This window comes from Amblyraja radiata, chromosome 6 (assembly GCF_010909765.2).
Source record: "Amblyraja radiata isolate CabotCenter1 chromosome 6, sAmbRad1.1.pri, whole genome shotgun sequence".
NCBI classification, from domain to species: domain Eukaryota; kingdom Metazoa; phylum Chordata; class Chondrichthyes; order Rajiformes; family Rajidae; genus Amblyraja; species Amblyraja radiata.
In genome coordinates, this window is record NC_045961.1 from 68,764,678 (window position 1) to 68,789,888 (window position 25,211).

Below are 25,211 nucleotides of genomic sequence, written 5' to 3' on the forward strand. Positions count from 1 at the left end.
TACTTCATTCCAGAGAAAACAAGCCCAGCCTATTCCATCTCACCATATAACTAAAGTCCTCCAGTCCAGGCTGCATCAAAGTAAATTTCCTCTGTGATTTCTCTTGGACAATCACATCGTTGTTATGTGTAGGAAGGAACAGCAGATGCTGGTTTACACTGAAGATACACACAAAATGCTGGAGTAACTCAATGGGACATGCAGCATTTCTGTATAAAAGGAATGGGTGATGTTTTGGATCAAGACCCTTCTTCGATCTGAAGAAGGATCTCAATCTGAAACGTCGCCCATTCCTTTTATCCAGGGATGCTGCCTGTCCCATTGAGTTACTCCAGCATTTTGTGTCTATCACATTGTTCTTGTGTTGTGGCAACCAGAACAGCACACATTACTACACGTGGCCTGACAAAAACAGAGGATTTATTTCTACTGTTTTTAAGATAAGGAAGAAATTAACCCTGGTAGACCAACCCATATTTATCCTACAATCATTATTACCAAGCAAATAATTATCATATGTTTTGATGTGGAATCTACAACCAGAAACATTATCTCTGTTCCTCTTTTCTCAGATCCTGCTTGACCTGTTTCCAGGATTTTCTGTTTAATTTTTTTAGATTTCAAGCATACACGGTCTTTTCTTTATGCTTTCATGAACATTTGTTTATTTATGATGGCTAGTTGTGCATACTTTTCCTGATTACCATAGTAACTAAACATTCCACTGCACGTGGCTTCAAACTGTTTTGGGACATCCTAAGACGGTGAAAGGCTGAATAGAAATGTATATTTTCTTTATCAAGGCACAGAGAGTTTGGACAAAGTGAGCCAGAAATAATATTTGGTCAGAATGAAAATAAATATCAGGAAGGAAAAATAATGTGAGAGCAATTCTCTTGCATCAATGAAAAACTCATGGCTTGAGGGCTTGTTAATGATTGTTCAAATGTGCCTCCTTTTAGGTGGTCCATAATATGTAGGACATTTAGATACAAGTACCAAATTATAAGCTTGATTGAACCAACATAGAAAATCTGCCACTGAAATAAAAGGCCCATTTCTATGCTGCATGCCTCTATGATGTTATGAGACCATTAACTTGGAGTAGTCCGTCTCCTGACAACCCATTTACTGCATTTCTATTCTAATGGTTAGCACTGCAGAACTTGTAAACCTTAATGTTCTAATATATACTGGTGGCAGGTGAGGTATCATGTCATCAATGAAGTTGCAACATTGGAGATGAAGTATTACCTTGTTTTTCTCTCCACGAGCCTTCCTTGTTGTTTTACTCAGCTTGCACAGAAATTGTTCAATCTTTATATTTCTATTCTGGAAAAGTGTTTCAGCCAAAAATAATGACGCCTCTTTTTGCTTTCAGGTATGGTTTTGTTGTCGTTTCCGGATTTTGATTTATTATGCAAATTTTATAAACAATATTGAACAGAAAAAGAAAACTGGCTGAATAATCAAACCCATATTTTTTTGTTGGTAACTTGAGTAATGAAACACAGGAGAGCAAAGGGAGTAGCCTGCCCAGAAATGTGAATAGATTAGAAATAAAAGGTAAACCCTTTGAAAGTAACAGCTGTCGGACAATAAAGAATGACAAAAATATTGTGGGGGATAAGATGTCGTTAATAACCAAAGTGAGAAAGAGAGGCGATAAGATTTTGTTTTCACCAAGGGAGTGGTGGTAATCTGTAAGACGCCACATAAAAAGGTGGTGGAGATAGGTACCCTCACAACTTTGAGCATTTGGACAAACATTAGAAATAACATGGCTCAGTAGGCCGACCAACTGCTGGTAAATGGGATTAATTGGATAAATACTTTATGGGCCTCCTTGATATGGTAGTCAAAAGGGCCTGTTTCTGTGTTGCATAACATCATGATTCAAGGAGCTCTATCTAGGTGCATAGCTATCAGATGCCAATCAGAAACTTTGGTCCTTATTATTTAGTTGTCCTTCTACAATGAAAAGAAAGATTACTGTACTCTATGACAGCAGATGAGAAAAACATTATCTAGCAATCTTGCCATGTTGCGGGCTGTAAGAAGTTAATAAAAGTAACATATATTCAGAAAAAGCTTATACATTAAGAAACTTGTATATGAAGAGAAAAGAGAAGGTAAAATATCCAGAAACACCTCTAAGCTTGGGAAGAATTAATCATAGGACGAGACAGAGAAATCGAAAGAAACTAGAAACAACGAGAATTGGAAAAAAAATAAAGGAACAAACTTGTTAAAGCTTTTGCAAATTTTCAAGGCCATGATAAATTTTGGTAGTGAGTGGAAGAGTAGAATTCAGCATATCCACAATCAACAGCATCATCAATGCTGTCTGCCCGATAGATAAGTACAAATCAAGGTTAAGCAAAGAGAACTGTTGCATTCAAAGTCGCAATAAATGTTGAAGCAATGTAAGAAGAGAAATGGGACCAATCAAAGTGTGAATCACACTATGCCACTGGTATAATCTGGCACTGAAGGAACTCCTGAAATTGATTACCAATATACTTTCCCAGATGTAAAATAACTGATGAAAGAATGCAAAGAATAAATGTGTGCATTGTTTTGACGTGGGATTTACAATGCATGTATGTTGCTCTGATTGTGTGCAATCACCTTTCCAATTCATGGTTAGAATTGACTTCAATATATGGGTCAGAATAGGTCAGAAGTGACTTACATGACTGGAAACTCAATTGCACAAAGCGGTTATATACTATTTATATAAAAATCTATTTTCTTCCATGTAAAAAAGTGATTGCAAACAATTCTTATGCATCATCGTCAAAACTTGATTGGCCATTTTGAACTTGAGTAACCTTTACAATTTCTATACAAGGCCATACATGATAGCATATTTCCTTCTGTGTCACTGCTTTGGAGGATTTCCGGGACATTACCGGAACTATTTCCCCCACTTCATCTTGGGCTCTTTCCGATCTCCATTTGAAACACCCCAACCACATAATCTCCTGAGACCGAGTATGTTCTTGTACACAAATCACTGAAAAGGTACATGCAGATAAAATATATAATTAAGAAGATAAATGTTCCTGTCATTCGTTGCAAAAGTATACAACTATAACAGTAGAGAAGCCTTGTTCCAATTGCATATCGCCCTGGTTAGATTATGTCTGTAATATTGTGTATCTGGTTTCCTGCCTAACCATGGATATATTTGTAAATGGAAAATGTAATAAGTGTGCATTAGATTAATTCCTAAAATAGCAGGTTGTTGTACAAGGAGACACTTGGTTGATATTCTGTTGAGTTGAGGTTTTCATTAAAATTCACATAGAGGATCTACTGGAAGTGCTTTCTTGACTGGGGTATCTAGAACCAGAAGTCACATTCTCAAATTAAGGACAGAGGCAAGAAGAAATATCTTAATCAATAGGATTCTTAACTTTTAAAATTATCCACACGAGGACTGTGGAAGCTCAGTTGCTCAATTTATTCAAGGCCAAGATCAATATATACAAGTTGCATAATTCCACTTGCCTGGGCCTGGCCCAAATCTTTCCAAACTTCTCCTATCCATGTGCTTATCCACTACCTCTCACAACTCATTGCGTATACACACCACACGATGTGTGAAGAATTTGATCCTCAGGTCCCTTCTAAATCTCTCCCTTCTCTCTTCCTCACCCTAGTGAAAAGACTGTGGCTGTTCACCATATCTATTTCCATCATGATTTTATAAACTTTCAATAAGTTCACCATATCATCCAAATTGAAACAATTTGGGAATATGGCGCAAATACTAGAAGATAGTAATAAAGTAAAAGATCGGCCATGATATTATTAATTATGGGGCAAGTACAAAAGGCCAAAAGACCTACTAGTTACTCACTTCAGTAATAATGTGTCAAGCTTTAAATCTTTCCAAAAAATAGTTATAAAAGCTTATGCAGCATTTCAGAGACTCTAAAGAGTTTATTAAAAAGTAGACATCCTAAAATTTTCGCTGAGGTCTCCATTGCAGAAAGTTACTTAATTATAAAATGGTTCTGATCCAATCAATATGTTCAATAAATTTATTTTATTGCACAATTAATAACACGAACAAACAGTGTTCAGAATCCATTTCAATACAATATCCGGTCGCTCTTTGCTGCTCCTGGCATAAGGAAATGTATGAGTCTTCAATATTATGAAATCACTTGGATGCAAGAGTAGTTTGAGATAGTCTGCTCCATCTTGGAAACAGTTCTACGGAGATAACTTAGCAATGCTGTTGCATCCCTTCTGCTGTTTGAAAGTCCTGGCAATAGCAAATCTAGGCAGATATTCTCAGTTTTGAAACTAGTCAAAGGAATTTCTCTAACAATGGTAAAATCTCCTCCTTTTATCCACATGACCAAATATTATCCTATAATAAAGACGCACGGAATTTCAAATGCTGGAATCTTGCATAGTCAGGGCCGGATTTAGATGAAGAGAGGCCCTAGGCTATTTCACTTGTGAGACCCCCCCTCCCAATCCCCCACCCCCACAACTAGAGGACCATGACTATCCGGCAGTGACAGTGTGACACTTTTAGATCCCACAGTATGTTGTCATTAAATAGTTGGTTTTAAAATACATATTGGATTCACCGCAGAGCGGGCGATGCCTTACCTGGCTCGCCGTTTGAAGCTCCGGAGTGTTGGGCCTGCTGCTTCAACATCAGAGGTGTGGTTTGCGGAGCTCCCAGCCTCGGGCCACACTGATTTCTACATCGCGGAGCCCTGGACCCTTTTGCCGAGGGCCGCCAGCGTGAATCTCTGCCAAGCTCAGCATGTGGACTTCGGGAGCCGCGGTCTCCGGTAAGAAGTGGCCGATTCAGAAGTCCAAGCCACTGAGGGTGTTCTTCCGTTCTGACGATGGAATTCCATCATCCCGGCGAGAGGGCCTGAGCATCGGGCCGCCCATAGCGGCGATTGTGGGGGGCTCGAGAGGAGGGAGTCCGTTGGAGATGGGAAAAGGGATCATCAATGGGGGGCGAGGACTCCTTCCCATGGAAAAATGCTGTGAGGCGGAGGCGGAAGCGGTGGGGTGGTGGTGGGGTGATCTTCCAAATCATTAATATATATGGTAAACAGTTGTGGCCCCAACACCACGCCTTGCTGCACTCCACTCGCCACTGCCTGCCATTCTGAAAATTATCCATTCACTCTTTGCTTCCTGTCTGCCAACCAATTTTCTATCCACATCAACACCCTACCCCCAATACCATGTGCTCTAATTTTAGTCACCAGTCTCCCGTGCGGGACCTTAGCAAAGGCTTTCTGAAAGTCTTGATACAATACATTCATTGGCTCCCCTTCATCCATTTTACTTGTCACATCCTCAAAAAATTCCAGAAGATTAGTCAAGCATGATTTCCCTTTCATAAATCCATGTTTACTTGGACTAATCCTTTAACTGCTATCCAAATGCCCCATTATTACCTCTTTAATAATTGACTCCAGCATCTTTCCCACCACCGAAGTCAGGCTAACTGGTCTGTAATTCCCCGTTTTCTCTCTCGCTCCTTTCATGAAAAGTGGGATAACATTAGCTATCCTCCAAACCACAGGAACTGTTCCTGAATCTATTGAACATTGTAAAAAATGATCACCAATGCATCATCTATTTCTAGAGCCACCTCCCTCAGGACCCTGGGATGCAGACCATCCGACCCAGGGGATTTATCATCCTTCAGTCCCATTAGCCTACCCAATACTATTTCTCAGCCATTTCTTTCAGTTCCTCTACCTCTTTAGATCCTCTGTCCTCCAGTACATCTGGGAGATTATTTGTGTCTTCCTTAGTGAAGACATACCTGAAGTACGTGTTCAACTCTTCTGCCATTTCCTTGTTACCCATAATAATTTCACCCGTGTCTGCCTTAAAGGGACCCACATTTGACTTTGTTACTCTTTTTCCCTTAACATATCTAAAGAAGCTTTGTATTCTTTATATTCCTGGCCAGCTTCCCCTCGTACTTCATCTTTTCAGCCCATATTGCCCGTTTTGTTTCCTTCATTTGTCCTATGAAATTTTCCCAATCCTCTGGCTTCCAGCTACTCTTTGCTGTGTATTACATCTTACTTTTAGTTTTATTCTATCCCTAACTTCTCTTGTTCGCCATGATTGCCTCCTACTCCCCTTTGAATCTTTCTTCCTTCTTGGAACAAAATGATCCTGCGTCTTCCGGATTATGCCCAGAAGTTCCTGCCATTGCTGTTCAACTGTCATTCCTGCTAGGATCCCTTTCCAGTCTACCTTAGCCAGCTCCCCTCTCATGACTTCATAGTCCCCTTTGTTCAACTGCATCATGCTAGAATTTAGAAGATTGATGGGGGATCTTATAGAAACTTACAAAATTCTTAAGGGGTTGGACAGGCTAGATGCAGGAAGATTATTCCCAATGTTGGGGAAGTCCAGAACTAGGGATCACAGTTTAAGGATAAGAGGGAAGTCTTTTAGGACCGAGATGAGAAAATCATTTTTTACACAGAGAGTGGTGAATCTGTGGAATTCTCTGCCACAGAAGGTAGTTGAGGCCAGTTCATTGGCTATATTTAAGAGGGAGTTGGATGTGGCCCTTGTGGTTTAAGGGATCAGGGGGTATGGAGAGAAGGCAGGGATGGGATACTGAGTTGGATGATCAGCCATGATCAGCCATGATCATATCGAATGGCGGTGCAGGCTCGAAGGGCCGAATGGCCTACTCCTGCACCTATGTTCTATGTTTCTATCACTGACACTTCCAATTTAACCTTCTCCTTCTCAAATTGCAGATTAAAACTAATCATATTATGATTCATGCATGCAATCATATGTTATTGCATGCATGAATCTAAGTGTTTGTCAATTTGTTTTCACCATAGGATATAGTATTAAATAGATTTAATGTCAGCTATTGTCAATATGTATCTCAGTAATCATAAAAAGGTGAATAATTAAGTGGATTCAGTAAATATAAGCAACAGAATATCCTCCACAAGAAATATCAACACCAATGCCCCACATGGATGTGTTTTCAGCCCCTTACTGCAGTTCACAACTGCATGGGCTAAAATTCTGTTCTATCACGATTTATGTTTGCAAATGACACTTGTATAAAGGGCTGGATATTGTATAGCAACGATCTGGAAACAGAAAGGAGATCAACAGCTTTGCAGCATTGTGTCAATACAACAAACTCTCCCTCAGAGTCTGCAAAACAAAACTGGTCATTAATTTCAGGGTGGAGACAACCTTAGTCTGTATTAATGGTGCTGAGGTGGAGATGGTCAATAGCTTCATGTTTCTAGGTGTAAATATTATCAGTAATTTGTCCTAGTCCAATGACATTGCCAAGAAAACACATGAATGTCTGTACTTCCTAAGACTGAGAAAATTCAGCATGTTTCTAATGCCGAATGTCTCCTACCATTTTTTACAGATACACAGTGGTATGCCAAATATAATTTGTCCCTTGGGCCCAGACTCTTGGTAACTATGCCCAAAGTTTGTCAGTGATAATTTTGTTTTGCCATTTCTTGTAACATTGTCTTGAGATAGTTGTGCACCACCCACTTTAGCTAGAACTGTTTTCCTACTAATTCATTAGATTTGTTAATTACTAGATGACCCATGGACCCGTTGGGTCCCCATTGCGACACCAGTCAAGTAAAGACGAAGTATTAGATCAAAATGGCCATCTCATTTTGTATATATATGTATGTATCTTCCCGAAATATAGCCAAAACAGTACACGATAGCACAGAAGGGGCTGGAGCTGGCGGTGCGATGGGGACACACAGCGGGCTCTGGTCGCTGGACATTCTCCTCCACTTGGATCAGATTCTCCGCCTTCCATTTGATGACATCTCCGGCACCGCCATTTGCATTGTAGTGCCTTTCAACTTCAAGCCAAAGCACCCAAGCCGCCATTTGCAGTAAGTAGTGCCTTTCAACTTCAAGCCAAAGCACCCAAGCCGCCATTTGCAGTAAGTAGTGCCTTTCAACTTCAAGCCAAAGCACCCAAGCCGCCATTTGCAGTAAGAAGTGCCTTTCAACTTCAAGCCAAAGCACCCAAGCCACCATTTGCAGTAAGAAGTGCCTTTCAACTTCAAGCCAAAGCACCCAAGCCGCCATTTGCAGTAAGAAGTGCCTTTCAACTTCAAGTCAAAGCACCCAAGCCGCCATTTGCAGTAAGTAGTGCCTTTCAACTTCAAGCCAAAGCACCCAAGCCACCATTTGCAGTAGGTAGTGCCTTTTAACTTCAAGCCAAAGCACCCGAACAACCATTTGCAGGCAGTGCCTTTTTACTTCAAGCAAACCATATTTTCATTTTCAAACCACATTAAGGGAACTCACAGTTGAGTAGACATTTGTTCAGTGTTATTCAGAGCTCAGAGAGACGTGACCCTTTGGCGTCATCCATCTTGCAGAGACTGAGTGAGGCACACCACTTCCTGGTTTTATAGTCCCCCCCCCCCCCCTCCCTCCAGCAGGTGCAGGAGAGAAAATGGTTATTTTTTAAAAACATTAATATCTCTCTGATTTGTCATCGATGGGAAAAATCCTCCAGTGCTGGAAGGGGGAGGCGTGCTCTGAACAAGGTGGCCAAAAATGACGACTGTAGGTGGCGGCGTTCTCTCGGAAATCGCAGCACAGTGGTTCAAAAGCGGTCAAGATCAGACTTTTAGTAATATAGATAGATAGATACTAAATGACCTGTGGACCCATTGGTTCCCCTTGGGTTCCCGTTGTGATGCCAGAATTCCCCCAAAATGGAGATCTGAAAATGGTGGCAGGCCTAGCAACCCTCCCCAAACTGCCCACGCGTGGATACCAGGTCTGGCAACCCCCCCCCCCCCCCCCGTTGTGAAGACCCGTGGACCATTTTGGTGCCTGTTGTGATGCCATTCAAGTTCACACTACACACGTGCCGTTACGGGCAACCCTCCCCAACTATGCACACACGGATAGTGGACCGGTTGGATCCCCGTTGTGAAGCCAGAGTTCCACATTGTGATGCCAGTCAAAATGGCAATCTGAAAATGGCTGCAGGCCCGGAAATCCTCCCCCAACTGCGCAGGCGCGGCTGATGGGGCCAGCAAGTGGGTGTGCACTGCCGTTCACGGTATAAAGTAAATTAAACTTTATGAAGGGAAATACTTTGTAAAATTGAACAAAACTTGCTGCTGTACGCCCCAGGCAAATGGTGACTAAGGCACCCCTAAAATTATGGCGCTATCATGTGCCGTTTTGGCTGTATTTTTGGAACATATATATATATATATATATACATATATACATACGTACTTTCAAGATGAGACTTTTAGTTATGTGTAGATAGATTAGGGATCATGCTGTTGTTTCTCCCTTACCACCATTTTCTCTGTTCTCAGAAGAGTGGGTCGATTTTTCCCCATCCTATTTAACAGAATCAGAATCTGTTCAAAATCAAATCAAAAGCTAGACTGGACAACTTGTCCTCCACCTTTCCCCAAACTCGTGAGTAGCTGTGGCCAACCCATCTAATGTATCAAGTGGTACCCTGCAACTAAATATTATCTTTTTTTCAACACCTGAACCTCGGTTTCTAATGCATCTTTTTATTTTGGTAAATAACTACAGTGAGCAACATTTATCCAGATTAATTCACACATTTTTCTGATTTATAGAGGCCCACTTCCTTTAATTCAATTCAATTCAATTGCCCTTTATTGTCATTCAAACATGCAAGTTTTGAACAAAATGTCATTCCTGTAGTCAATACAGCAAAAAAATAAACCAAAACACACAATTAAAACAATTCCACATAAACATCCATCACAGTGAATCTCCAAACTCCTCCTCACTGTGAGGGAAGGCAAAAGTCTTATCTCTTCCCTGTCCTTTGTTCTTCTCCCGCGGTCAGGCAGCTAATCTGCAACATCAAGGCAACCGGGGCTCCCGATGTTTAAACCCCCAGTGGGAGATGGTAAGTCCTGCAGCCGTTAAGCTGCGCCAGGTGATCTATCACAGCATTGGGCTGTTACTTTGCAGTATTTTTACATCCTTATTCTAATCTTCAGGCAGCCCAGTGTTTAAAAAATAAATCAGCAACAAGACTAATTTCTTCTCTTGGTATCCTAAATTCTCTCTCCCTGTATCTCTTGGAAGCTTTTCTCTTTCTTCCATAAATTGTTTAGATCCTGACAATTATACCAAAATGTTGCACAATCTCATTTATTACAATGTAGTTCTGAATCAATCAATACGTTCAAGATGGCTTTTTTTTACATAATTAGTAACAAGAACAAATAGGTTACATTATTGAAATAAACAATCCCCAGTTACATTCCGCTGTTCCTGGCAACAGTCAACAAACAAACCTTCAATTGCTCTTGGTATCAGTCAACCACAAGTGTAGCTTGAGTGTAGCTCAATCAATCCAGGAAATGAACCATTACTAAGAGAAAAATTCAGAGTAAGCCAATCAGCACTTTCATTTGTTAAAGGGAGGCATAGTGGTGCAGCAGTAGAGTTGCTTACAGCACGAGAAACCTAGGTTTGATCCTGACTAGGTGTGCTGCTTGTATGGCGTTTGTACATTCTCCCACTGTCCCATTCTCCCATGGGTTTTCTTCAGGAACTCCAGTTTCCTCCCACATTCCAAAGGCATGCAGTTTTGTCAATTAATTAATTTCTATATATTGGTCCTTGTGTGTAGGGTAGAACTAGTTTATGGAAGATCGCTGGTCGACATGGGCTCGGTTGGTCGAAGGGCCTGTTTCCATGCTGTGTCTTTAAACTAAGCTAAACTAAGCTGAACTTTCATATCTCTTCTGCTGTTGCAAAGACCTGGCAACAATAACCGTAGCATGATCCTTAGCACTACTTCCAACTCCAGACCAGGGAGTTCCTCTCTATCAATGGCACAATGTTCATCTTTTATATACATATTCAAACAACATCTTGTCACTTGATACATCTTCCTGTCAAATGACAAATCACTGTAGCAAACAAGTTTTAATTAAGTTATTGAGTACTTGAAGCGTTCAGACACTGGTGGTTTTTAACATTGTTAGATGCACATCACAAGGCGTGTTGATAAACTAAACAGAATATATAATATCTCTAGTGTAAACTGATCACAACACTCTTGGTTATCCTTCCCTTTACACTACAGCCTTTCAATTACTACACCAGCAGCAGATATGTGTCTGGTACCGTTTCTGCTGAGCAGTAGCTGAGGAGTTTTAATTAAGAGATCCCTATATACCCTCAGTATAAAATAGTAATGGAAGTGTAAGAACTAATTTGTGTTATATCCTCCAAATTGTAATACAGTTGGATAATCTGGTTTGGAGCTCTTAAATGGCTTTCTACAATTAATAGTAGAAAGCAGCCCAACTCCAATTTATTCTGGATTCCACAGTTCTGAGCTGCTTCAAGCCCCACTATCTTGTGTATATTAAACTTGTCAATGTAAAACTAACTTCAAGGAAAGTAACTAGAGGTATTTAATGCGCCAATGCAACACTTATTTTGTTCATCTACTCTTTCTTCAAAGTTGAAGAATTTGTAAATATTGCCACAAACTAATGACTATTCTGTAAACGTCAATTTATGCAAGTATGTGCTTATATTAATCATTTATTGGTCAGACCTAGGTTTAAATCAATAAGATGGACATCATTACAGCAGCAAATGAGAGGTATTCAAAAACAGTGCACTGCAGGGCTTATTTATGATTGTTGCAACGAGAATAATACTGATTGATGGTGGTCTCTGGTGAATGGAAGTAACATAGTCCAGTTGGAAGCTATTTATTGGCTGCGGAGGTAGTCAAGGATTCTTCCTGCTTACTTATTTCTACTTCTTGTTGTGATGTAGGGAAATGCATATTCACAGTGTTCCATTCAGATTGAGAATATGAGAATATTGAACATCAGTAGCTAATTCATCCAGCAAATGGAATACAGCTCCACGGCACTGAAAACTCATTAACAATTCCTTAATTAGCAATATTGAGCAATTGACATTACGCAGTATTAGCAGTAATACAATTCTGTCTCATAAGACAGGGGATCGTCATAGCATAAGAACAACAATTGATGTTGCTGGTGTTCCATCTTCCCTGACCATTTTTGACAATGGCATCTGGGAGTGCCAAAGGCAGAAGTCAAGTCATGTCAAGTTTTATTCGTCACTTGCACATAAAGTGCAGTGAAATGAATTTGCCAGCAGCGGTACAATAAAAAAAAGAACACACAACACACAATAAAAATGTAACACTAACATCCACCACAACATTCATCACTGTGGTGGAAGGCATAAAATTTAGTCAATCCTCCTCGATTTTCCCCCGTGGTCGGGATCACAACCCTCCGCAGTCGCCGCTGCGGGCGTTCAGATGAGCAGTCAAGGTAAGTCCAGGTGAGTCCTGAATCGGTGCATCACCACCGGAGACCGCGGCTTCAAGATGGTGTAGGCCGCAAGCCGGCGTGCGAAGATCTAAAGTCCCCGCCGCGCCGCAGCCAGAAGTACCACAGACTGCAGGGCCAGCGGTCGGAGCTCCTCTCCAGGGATCCCCAGCGAGGGATCCCGCTCCGGATGGAAGTCCCCGTCACGTGCCAGCGGTCGGAGCTTTTCTCCTCTGGGGTCCCCAACGAGGGATGCCAGGCTCCGGACGCCGCGCCAGCTGGAGCTCCGCAGACCGCTTCTACAGGCTGCCACGGGCTAGCGAACGGAGCGCTCCCCTCCGGCGATGGCTCCCCCGCCCCACGACAAAAGAATCCTCGCTGCACCCGCAGCTGAAGCCCCAGGCGCGTCTCCGGGAAAGGTCACACCAATACTCAATGTTAGGCCACGGGGAGGCGACATGGAAAAAGTCACCTCTCCATGGAGGAGGTGACCAAAGTGATTTCCCCCTTACCCCCCCACACCACCCCCCACACAAGACACGTTTGATTATTTTTCCAGATTATGTAAGAAAAAAATTGATGATCTGGGATCAATCTAAGCATTGATCTACACTTGCTATAGGGAGGAAAATGACCAGTGCTAATTTTAAATGAAAATTCAGCACATTGTGATCCTTGCATTCAGTTCCTGCATTAACATTCTTGGCAAGTGAGGTCCCCTAATGTGAGTACTGCTCTGTAAATCAGTTCACAAGAATTCCGTTTACAAGAACCCTATAAATCGGCAGTTGAAAATCTGTGGATTTAATGAATGATCAACTTGGCTTTAGGTATTGAGGAATTATTAAATAAAGTCCAAAATCAAGAGTCAAGAGTGTTATATGTACCATATGTACCAACAACAGAACAATGAAATTCTTGCAGCAGAATAACAGGGAACACACTACACATAGAAAATATATAATAAACAAAAAAAACAATAAAATAATAATTGCAATACTGGTGAAAAAACCCCCCACAGTTTTTAGCCAAAGACAGTCCTTACAAGTTCATAGTTGAGGCTGGCGTTGTATGGTGTTCAAGAGCCTGTTGGTTTTTGGGGGAAAGCTATGCTTGAATCCAGTGCTCACAGTTTTCAGAGCCTTGTCCACTTCAATTTCTTCCCAATGATTGGAGTGAAATGAGGGTGTGGCTGGTGTGATGTGGGTCTTTGATGATATTGGCTGCCTTTTTGAAGCAGTGCCTCCTATAAATTTATTCAATGAAGGCGAGGTCATTACCTTGATGGACTGGGATTACCTTGTCTGTCACTGTAATACTTTTTGTTCCTGGGCTGAGCTATGAGTTGCTGTGATCCAGGCCATGATGCAACTAGTCAATATGCTCTCTACATGCACCTGTGGAAGTTCAAGATAGTATTTGTCCAAATACTGAATTTCCCCAATCTTAGAAGGCGAGGATGGGCTTGATCTGCCACCATTAAATCAGAGTTTCAATCTCCCACATACAGTATATGCTGACACATCAATACCCATTATTCATCCAACAATGTTGCTATTGTCAGCAAATTTAAAGATGTCATTGCAACTGAGTCTGGCTACACAGTCAAGGTTATACAGTGAGTAGAGCAGGGGTCTGAGCATACAGTACTGATAAAATGTTTTTCTAGTCTATATTCTACTATTGCAAAATAGAGGGAATCTATCCATTTTCTTATGACTTATCTGCAGACTTTTTATGTTTTCATTGTCTGGAGCTGGTTCTCAAGAGAAGAACAATAAAGCTTGATATTACACTCTAAGACATCATTGATAGACAAAGACAGGTCTGGATGTTGGGGAAAGGTACTTAATTGGGACAAGGCAGATTACAATGTCATTCGGGTCCCATTAGATGACACCCCCTAACGAATTCCTCCAACCACACAACAATGCATGACCCCAATTATCTGGCAATTATTCCCCAGCCTGGCTCCCTGATGGATCAACTGAGCTCCTGATATCTTAGTTCTCTCCGAACATCCTGGACCTGACGTATTTATTTTGCATGCTCTGCATGACACAGTGCACGAGGTGCAATGGAACCTTTCAGGAGTGCCTAAGGGGCTGTCCCACTTGGGCAACCTAATTGGCGAGTTTAGAATAGTTTAGGAGAGTTTGAAAAAATGTCATGTTGAAGACCTCCTTCGACTATGTAGAAGACCTCCTTCGACCTCCTTCAACTGTTGAAGACTAGCTTCGACTAGCTACGACTAGCTAGTCGAATTACAACCAACTTCTGGAAAATTGGACACCGAATAGTGGAGAGTGAAGACAACCTCCTTCGATCTCCTTCGACCTCCCTTTGATCTCCCTTCGACTATGATGAAGATCTATGACTACTTTTGACTACCTTCAACTACCCTCGATTACCTACGACTAACATACCGACCTACTACGACCCACTACGACTGTTACGACTCCCGAATGCAGGTACTTCAGAGCCGCGTAACACAAGTCAAAAACCAGGTTCAAGTTCAAAAACAGTTTTAATTATTCATTGGAACACAAAACCCAAACCTGATTTTAAACAACCCAGTCAGGGATATGGATAAACTGACAAACAATTTAACAATGCTCCAGCCAGCCACGTAATGGGCCGTCGAACCGGAGACTCTAAAACCTGCCTAAAGAGATATAACCCTGAAACCAAAATACACGAAAACTCTAAGGTCAGCCCTTATCCGTCCCAATTCAATATCTGTTAACAAGGAATGGTGAAAGTACACAAAGTTCTATGCCATGTGGTCAGGCTTTCCTCGGCTCACACCAGCAGTCTGCTCATCAGTCAGGGTCTACGAAGAAGAGAGAGAATCCTGGGAAACTCTGGTATTTATACTTCAGATGAGTCACCTGTCACCTGACGTAGTTTGGCCAATCGGGTACAGGAGCCTTTAACCCCTCGATTCCAGACTCACAGCCACGAGGCCTGTACTTGGGAGAGAAACAGAGAAAGGTAAGTACATAGCATTCACCAGGAGGGGGAAGCGCCTAACACCCCCACCCAAAGATACTGAATAAGTTTCTGAAAATGAACTAAAAAACACCACCAAATTTCAGCAACTATTCAGTAGCACAGACATCACTGGCGCGACAATGCATCAGCCAATACATTATCCTTGCCACGGATATGCCTGATCTCCAAGTTGTAATCTTGCAGCTGCAAACTCCAGCTCATTAACCGCCGGTTCTTATTCCGCATATTCTGCAAGAATACCAAAGGATTATGATCCGTGAGTACGATGACAGGGACATTCGAGGAGCCAACATAAACCTCGAAATGAGTCAGAGACATTACAACAGCAAGGGTTACTTTCTCAATGGTGGAGTACCACTTCTGATGACGATTAAACTTCTTAGAGAAGTACGAAACTGGATGCTCCACCCCATCTGAATCATCCTGTAGAAGAACTCCACCAACCCCACGATCACTAGCATCTACTGCCAGCTTAAATGGACGCTCAAAATCAGGTGCCGCAAGCACAGGTGCGTGCACCAGAAGACTTTTGGTCTGATCAAAGGCTTGTTGACACTCTGCGGACCACACAAAAGCTACCTTCGGACTCAGCAAATCCGTCAAAGGGGCAGCCACCGCAGAGAAGTTTGGACAGAATCCTCTATAGTACCCAACCATAGCCAGATACCTACTGAGTTCAGTCCTAGAGGTTGGAGCAGGAAATGCGACAATATGCCCCACCTTTTCCTTGAGAGTGCGAACCTGACCCCGGCCCACTACCTTACCCAGATACGTTACCGTGGCCTGGCCAAACTCACACTTCCCCAGATTGATCGTTAGGTTTGCCTCCGCTAGACGATGAAATACCTCCTTCAGATGACCGATGTGTTCGAACCACGACCGTGTACTGAAGAAAGTCATCAGGCGTAACGAACGCAGAGATCTCCCTCGCCCGCCTAGTCAAAGGGACTTGCCAATAGCCTTTTAACAAGTCCAACTTAGACACAAAAGATGCACTTCCCACACGATCCACGCAATCCTCCATCCGTGGAAGAGGATAGCAATCCGGCTTAGTTACACTATTTAATTTCCGATAGTCCGTGCAAAACCTGTCCTCCCCATTAGCCTTCGTCGCCAGTAGACACGGAGAACTCCACGGGCTACAACTAGGTTCAGCAATGCCATGCCGCCGCATATAGTCAACCTGACTTCTTAGACGATGACGCTTGTCAGGGTTGACCCGAAACGGATGCTGTTTAATTGGCGTAGCACCGGCCACGTCAATGTCATGCTGCAGCACAGACGTCTGAGAAGGCACATCCGAGAACAGTGACACATTTGACTTCACCAAAGCAAGCAGGTCACCCCGCTGACTTCAAGTCAAATGAGACAACCGCAAGGGAAGCGTCTCCAAAGCCTCAGAGTTACTCAGCTTTCCCTGCGTCACTGCCACAGACAACCGTGCCTCCCCCACATCACCACCCGTGTCAGGGGGCAGCACCACTGCAGCCAAAACAGGCTTAGACGAAACCGAAGGACATAGCTCCGACCCATCAACCTCCACAGGCTCCTGCTCATGGTACTGTTTCATCATGTTGACATGACAGAACTGAGTCTTACGCCTCCGATCAGGGGTACCAATAACGTAATCCCCCTCACCAACCTTCTTAACCACCTGATAGGGACCGCTATACCGAGCCTGCAGACTGGAACCAGGAATAGGCAACAACACCAGGACCTTGTCACCTGGAGAAAAATTCCTACTAGAAGCCTTCCTGTCGAACCAGTCCTTCATCCTAGACTGAGCAGAGGCAAGATTACCCATTGCTAGTTCGCATGCCCTCCACAGTCTAGAGCGAAAAGTACAGACGTGGTCTAAAATACTACGTTTTGTATCCTCCTGCAACCATTTTTCCTTCAGGACCCTCAAATGTCCACCCAGAGGACCATCATGAGCCAAACAGAGTATCTCGTCCCTATACCGACGAGGCATCACAATCTGATCAACCACGCTCCAATCATCATGCCCAGATATATCCAAGGGAGACCACTTTCGCATCAGTAAGCCATCCCTTAGAAAATACCCCTTTGCTGTGGAATCCATATCCCCCTCAGGCACTGCGCAGTCGCACAGATCAGATAAACCTGGATCACTCTTTTGCTCCTCAACCAGCCGGTCACGTGACAGTGACACCGGCACATTTCCAGACACTATCCCATCTTGAGATGGAGAAACACCCTTCACAACACAGGATCTATCATCCTGATCCCCAAAAATGCTCTCACTCAGGTCCACCACATCCTCAAACTTCGCCTGGCTCTTAGCCATAGCCCTCGTGACAGCACAAGCTGCGAAGACCTTTGGATGCTGCATAGCCAATCTATCAGGACTCTGCACCATCGGAACAGCCGTCACCTCAGGAGTGACTAAAACTCTACCTCCTGCCAAGTCATTCCCCAAAATCACAGAAACTCCCCCAACGGGAAAACACGGCCGTAACCCAACAGTTACCCGGCCTGAAACCAACTCGGACTCGAGACGCACGGTATGCAAAGGCACTACCATGTCATCCATCCCGAATCCTACCACTGGGACACTTGACCCAACCGATGATTCCCCAGAAAACGGCAGTACACCATCCAATATAAAGGACTGAGTAGCACCAGTATCACGCAAGATGGATACTGGAACTCTATCACCCCCATCCTCTAGAGAAACAAAACCATTCATGATGAACGCAGAATAATTCCTACACTCATCAGACTCAGGCACCTCAGGTACGACAGGTGCCTGCTGTGCACCTACCAAAGCCACAGGCTTTGCATTTTTCTGCTTCAGAACGGGACACGACTTTAACATGTGCCCTCTCCTTCTACAATAGTAGCACACAGGACCTTCATTAGTCCTCACATTTCCGTCAACCTTATCAGCTCGGACCTCCCCCTGTATCAACGTGCTGCCACTTGCAGGCACAGAAACAGCTTTGACACTACCCCCGGCGACACCACCACGATCAACCGGCCGTGCACCAAAACTATAGGATCGCCCAACAAAATCAGATTTATGAGTCAATACATACTCATCTGCCAACACCGCAGCCTTAGACACCTCATTCACCTTCTGCTCATTAAGGTAAGTAGTAACCCTCTCAGGAAGACAGTTCTTAAAGTCTTCCATAATCATCAAGGCCCGCAGTAGCTCAAAATCCTTCACTCCTTGAGAAGCGCACCACCTGTCAAAAAGTGCCTCCTTCTCCCTAGCAAACTCCACATAAGTCTGACTATCAAACTTCCTAAAGCGCCGGAACTTCTGCCGGTACGCCTCTGGAACTAATTCATAAGCCCTTAATACTGTAGACTTCACACACTCATAGTCCAGACTGCTTTCAACAGATAAAGACGAGTACACCTCCCGTGCTTTACCCACAAGGACACACTGCAATAGCAAGGTCCACACGTCCCTAGGCCACTTCAAGGACAAAGCCACCCGTTCAAACACTGTGAAATACTTGTCCACATCCTCCTCACGAAACTGGGGAACCAGGCGGATGTTCTTGCTCATATCAAACTCCCGTTCCCTAGAAGAAACCCGGGAATTATCTATTTCTTTTCCCCGCAGCTGAAATTCAGCCCTTTTGGTTTCCTCCTCAAGCTCAAGCCGTTTCATTTCAAGAACATGCATGAGCTCTTTCTCTTTTAACAAAGAGGCAATTCTCTGTGACTCAAGCTCCATCTCCTTCAGTTTAATGACGGCCTCCATGTTCTGAACTGGCTGAACAGAAGGTGGGGGACTGTCTGCACCACCAGGCAAAACCCCACCCTCCACCAACGCAGCCCACAACTCCGATTTAATGGAGTGTTTCTTTGAATGCTTGTCAATAGTCACTGCATAGTTCTCAGCCAGCAAAATCAAATGCTCCTTCGTACATCTATCAAACAACTCCCGACTAGGAGCCTCAACAAATTCTTTCACCTTAAATTCCATTTCTAATGTAGCACCAAACCACCAGCTAAAACTTGGGCACTAATGCTACCACAAACAGGGAAGAAAAAATTCCCTCACAACACACAGACTTCCTCAGTCCAGAAGCCTACCAAAAAAACCCCCTAAAAACGTCTAGGGTCCTCAAAACTTAGGACGAGCCCCCATTTTGTTACGACTCCCGAATGCAAGTACTTCAGAGCCGCGTAACACAAGTCAAAAACCAGGTTCAAGTTCAAAAACAGTTTTAATTATGCATTGGAACACAAAACCCAAACCTGATTTTAAACAACCCAGTCAGGGATATGGATAAACTGACAAACAATTTAACAATGCTCCAGCCAGCCACGTAATGGGCCGTCGAACCGGAGACTCTAAAACCTGCCTAAAGAGATATAACCCTGAAACCAAAATACACGAAAACTCTAAGGTCAGCCCTTATCCGTCCCAATTCAATATCTGTTAACAAGGAATGGTGAAAGTACACAAAGTTCTATGCCATGTGGTCAGGCTTTCCTCGGCTCACACCAGCAGTCTGCTCATCAGTCAGGGTCTACGAAGAAGAGAGAGAATCCTGGGAAGCTCTGGTATTTATACTTCAGATGAGTCACCCGTCACCTGACGCAGCTTGGCCAATCGGGTACAGGAGCCTTTAACCCCTCGATTCCAGACTTACAGCCACGAGGCCTGTACTTGGGAGAGAAACAGAGAAAGGTAAGTACATAGAATTCACCAGGAGGGGGAAGCGCCTAACAACGACCTACTACGACTAAATGTATGAGTAAAAATAGTACCGATTGTTTCCATGGCGACCTTCTTTTACTCGCGGGCATTTTTCAGCAGGTTGAAAAATACGCCGCAACCTAGCTGAGGCCTCGAGTACATGGGGACTACTCTCGAGCATGAAGGAGAGTTACAAAGACCTCCTATGACCTCGTGTCGACCATGCTGCGAGTATGAGTCGAGGGAAAACTCACCATAACTCGCGGATTAGGTCGTCCAATTGGGACAGCCCCTTAATAATACGTTGTACTTCAGGTAAGCTCTACTTTCACCAGTTCACAATCAGCTGCGGCAGTGCTTACTATTGATCACTTCACTAGTGAGGACTTCAATACTTATAGAAGTTTGATAGAATCTTTGGTGACATGCCAAATCTCCTCAAATGTCTGAGGAAGTAGAAGTGTTGGTAGGTTTTCTTTGTTATTGTAACAATGTACTGGACCCACTGTGTGTTATGTAATAAACTGTCAACATACCTCCCTTGGTGAGGATGAATTTACAGGACATTTTATACACATTTCATGTTGAGTTGTACTACAGACGATAATGAATTGTTAACTTTTGCCTATGAACTCCGAACAGGGAGCATTTAATATTTGAAATAAAATGAAATTTTCCTGAACCGATTGCTTGTCCATTAACTGCGTCTGAAATTCTAATGCCTTGGGACCTTAATAAAAATGTATATTGAATGAGATCCAATTACAAGACCCCACCTTTTCCCAAAGTCTCAAACCGTCGAAAACCTTGCAAGGAATACAATTAATAGCACAGGAAATGGTGAAAATAGCTGCCATATGGGAAATGAGGAACCATTCTGGACTTTCAAGTAATAAGGCCACATGCATGGGCCTGCAAGCATGTACACTCCCTTGAGAGACGAATAACTTGCAAGGAGCAGCTGTAAGAATCACAAATATGCTGACATGCTTACACTGCCTTTACTCCATCAATATTGAATTAAAACAATGAGATCTTGACTTGGCCACAACAACATTTTTTTTTTTTTTACTTTTCCATGTGTAAGGTCATAAAGTCATGGGGAGTCATAGTCAGAGAAACATGCCCTTTAAACCATCTTGTCCATGCCGACCTAGTTGGCATATTGGGTTAGTCCCAATTGTTTGTACTTGGTAAACAGTTTTCTCCCATCAACCCTTCCATCAGTTTCTTGAATCACCCTACACAAAACTGACCACAAATCTACATCAGTATCGAACCACTGTGGAATTTTAATTATTATGGTTGCTCTATGTAATTTGTTTTTTGCATTCTCATGATTTGGTTTACTTAGAATTATCTGATAACTTATTGTATATTTATTTTGTTATTTGCTATTCTTGTTCCTCTAATGTGCCTGAAAAGCTGCAGCAAGAAAGTATTTCTTCCGGTGGCGCTATGGCGACTTGAGACGTGCGCCATTTAGCTCCGCTCCTCAAAAATCGGAAAAACGGCCGAAAATTATAAACGGACTGAAGAAAATTGCTTACTGGCAGATGCTTGTTGTCGCGTAAGTGACGTCAGCAGAAATCGACTCGACTCCGGTATTTTAAATGACCGATAGACGGTACCCGAAAAGAAATCTTCCCACACTTCCTCAAAGACCTAAAGTCACACAGAAAAAACTTCAAGTGGAAAGTGAGGGAGTTTCCTAACGTTGAGGATGAAGACCCCGCCGGTACGCATGCGTGTCAATCTTCAAAGCAGCGGTGTGAAATCACAGACAACAGTAATGAACTAACATAGTAAGATTAGAGAAATAGGATACCAGTTGAACTTTATGATCGAGGGTGGGCGTGGAGGGCAGGTAATCCCTCAACGTTACTCCTCAAAAAATAAAGATCAAACTTCAAACTGGTAAGTTCTCGTTTAATCTTACTATTTTACTTCGGAGTCACGTGAGTGACTACGTGAAGATTTTAAAGCTCTGTGATTTCATGCCGTGGAAACGTGTCCAGGCGTCATACACTGCATCAGTAGGCCAATGATGAGTGAACATTAAGAATGCATTCAGACATGACATAGGTATAGACATGTTGATGCTATTAATGAACAACAGTGGCAATAGTAACCTCCCTCAACCTGGAGGAAGTATGAACCATACCTAACATAGAGTTGGCAAATACCCCTGATCTGGCAATAGGTTTGTTCTGAATATTTGGACAGATCAATAGTTTGACCACCTGCAACCGCTAGGATGTGGTTAATCCCTGCTGCTGAGGTATAGCGGTCCTGGTGGAGTGAGACTCAATGTCAATGTACACTTCTGTATATGCCAGACCCATATAACCATCTGGAGAAGGTTCGTAGTGATTCCTTCTAACGAGGTTTTATGTAACTAACAATATAGCTGTCAGAGCCTATAAGGCTCTTAGGAACCTTGACATACTAGTGTAGATGCATGATCACACGCAACCCAAGGTCCATGGGATATGCAACATCTAGTTTGGTCTTGAGTCCCTGTCTAATCTGCTTGACTAATCTTAAACAAAACACGTTATTATAGCCCGCAGATATGATCATCCTACCCATTGTAGCAATGACTGGACCCATAGCGCTGTAGTCAGCGCCATGGCATAATCACTAGTACGTGAGTATGACCATGGACAGGGATGTTGCTGGTGCCCATCGGCGAAGTGACGTAGTACAATGTTAACAACCCATATCTCTGCGTCCCTATGCCTGGGAGGTTTTAAATTGACGATACCTTCATATTCTAGATGTCAGAGGGTGAGACCGGACAGAGTGGTTTATGTTCTCCGCAGCCAAATTATGAGGAGGTACTTCAGGCACAGTAATGGAATATTAACTTAATGTTATAATCCCATAAAACTGAATTTCAATGTGTCAATCATCCATGCCGTTTTAAACGTAAGGAAGCATAAACAATGGTTCCCATTTCCTATGCAGATTGCTGCTATTTGGTGCTATCCCTGCAATCTGTAGTGAGCACTCCTAATGCTTATGGTTTGACAACCCGAGCTGCAGGAACGATCTCTCAGAGTCTGTAAGTCTATGAATTGATTATATCATGCAGAGGATGGTTTCGACATCACAACTGAGCCAGCATCTATTTTATCCGGAAATAACCATGTAATGTTTATGCTCATTCTTCGCCTCAGCGGGAGCCATAGGTTTATAACCCAGGCAGGAATTATGAAAACCCGGAAGCGGGAATCTTGCTGAATTTTGCAAGACCCGTCTATTAAGGCCAAATGGAGGAAGACATAAATAATATTCCTCCCTAGTGTAGCGAGAATGCATCCTTCACCACTAATATGCCTCGTTCACTGTTGATTGAGCCTGGATGCAAGCATCTCAATAGTTAGTGTTCCATAGATCCACAATGTCATTAAATACTTTGTGATCACACATTCATTCTGTGTTGTCATTGATTTTGCATAATAATACACCAGTGCTAGATGCGGTTTGGTAAAACTATCACCGGATACTTTGAATTGATTGTACCTTTGTGATTAACATATTCCACCACCAAAGTGTATCACCTTGGATTGTGCATGCAGTTTATGCATATCCACACACACTGTAATGCACAAATGCACCTGGTGTCCATTAGCAGTTGATACTATGACTGAACACTTGATAACTCATGATAATCCCATCTACCTCCGTAACTAGAGATGGTATTAGTAAATTACCCATATTTGGGCAATAGCATCAGTTTGGAAATGACTGAAAATTTACGGATGAGAGGTTTTAGTGGAGCAAAGCTGTCCATCATTGTGACTTTGATAGTTTCAGCTAAACATAGCAGAGGTCTAATTTTTTGTCTCAGAGCTGATCCCAGACAAATAAATGGATGATTGTATCCCAATAATCAATAGTTTCAGTTGGTATCAACTTAATTTAAATTTAACTGGACGGGTGTGAACCAATTACTCAAATATAGCTATGTTGCTGATAAGGCTAATGTTCAATATCATCCAAATTGGCCATGCCACTTATTTGTTAGCTCTGTGCAGTCGAAGCATTGATAGTAGTGATTTTGTAAATAATCTGGAAACTGCAGTTAGCCCATTTTGCAAAGCTACTGAGTGTATCATTGCCTCATCCAGTTAAATTTCAAATATCTTCAACCCTGTGAGCGGATAAACTAATCTTATGTTATCCCAAACCAGTGTAAATATTCGAACCAGTTTAATATTACCAACTTGTATATGTGACAGGAGACATCATCGATGTGGTTCCATACCTTTATCCGTATGGGAGGACTTATGCAACCCAACCCAGGAGCTGACAAACATATGTGCATGATTTTGCACCTGCTCCTGGGAGGTAGAGGAGCTCGAGTACGGGGTTGCGCATCTTCCAGGAAGGCCGTTCTGGGCTGTGGCCTAAAAAAGACCTTTGTCCTGGTCCTTCAAGCTTTCACCAGCTCCAGTTCATCGTGGTTTGCTGGTGGGTGCGTAGGGGTGCTGCCGCCGAAGATGTGAGGTCTTGCGTGATGATGTGGCCTTCCTGAACCCGACGGCCACTCGTCAAGCTCCTGCTGCTGGTAGTGTTGTTCCTGCACCCCCTGCACACTTGTGGTATCTTCAGCCAAACCCCTGTCTAGAGTCAGCTCAGAAGTGACTCCTAATGCTCCCCTCTGTCGAGGGAGATGCATTATGCAGCCCTCAATAAGGTGCTGCCATGGGTGTCCTGGGACCCCATGGTGACTAGACTCCATATACCGGAGCATGTCACATTGGAGCTACCCGCATTTCGCGGTCTTCCGAGCGCCTAGGTCCATGGGCGGAATTCCCTGTGACCGGGGTTCCCTGAAGGCTGGGGTCTCCCCTCTGTCCCGATTTCGCCCCGGACTTTTAGCAGGACCTCTAAGTAGAGGTTCCTGCAAGAAGATTTAAACCTGAAAGTTTTTTAAAAAACTTACCTCAGGTCTGTTGCTGGCAAGAGAATCACGTCCACCCTGCCAGTCGTAACGCAATGCGATAGACGATATGACACGCATGCGTACCGGCGGGGTCTTCACGTAGTCACTTACGTGACTCCAAAGTAAAATTGGTAATGACTCTCGTGATTTTGCGGCTCAATTACTTCAAGAG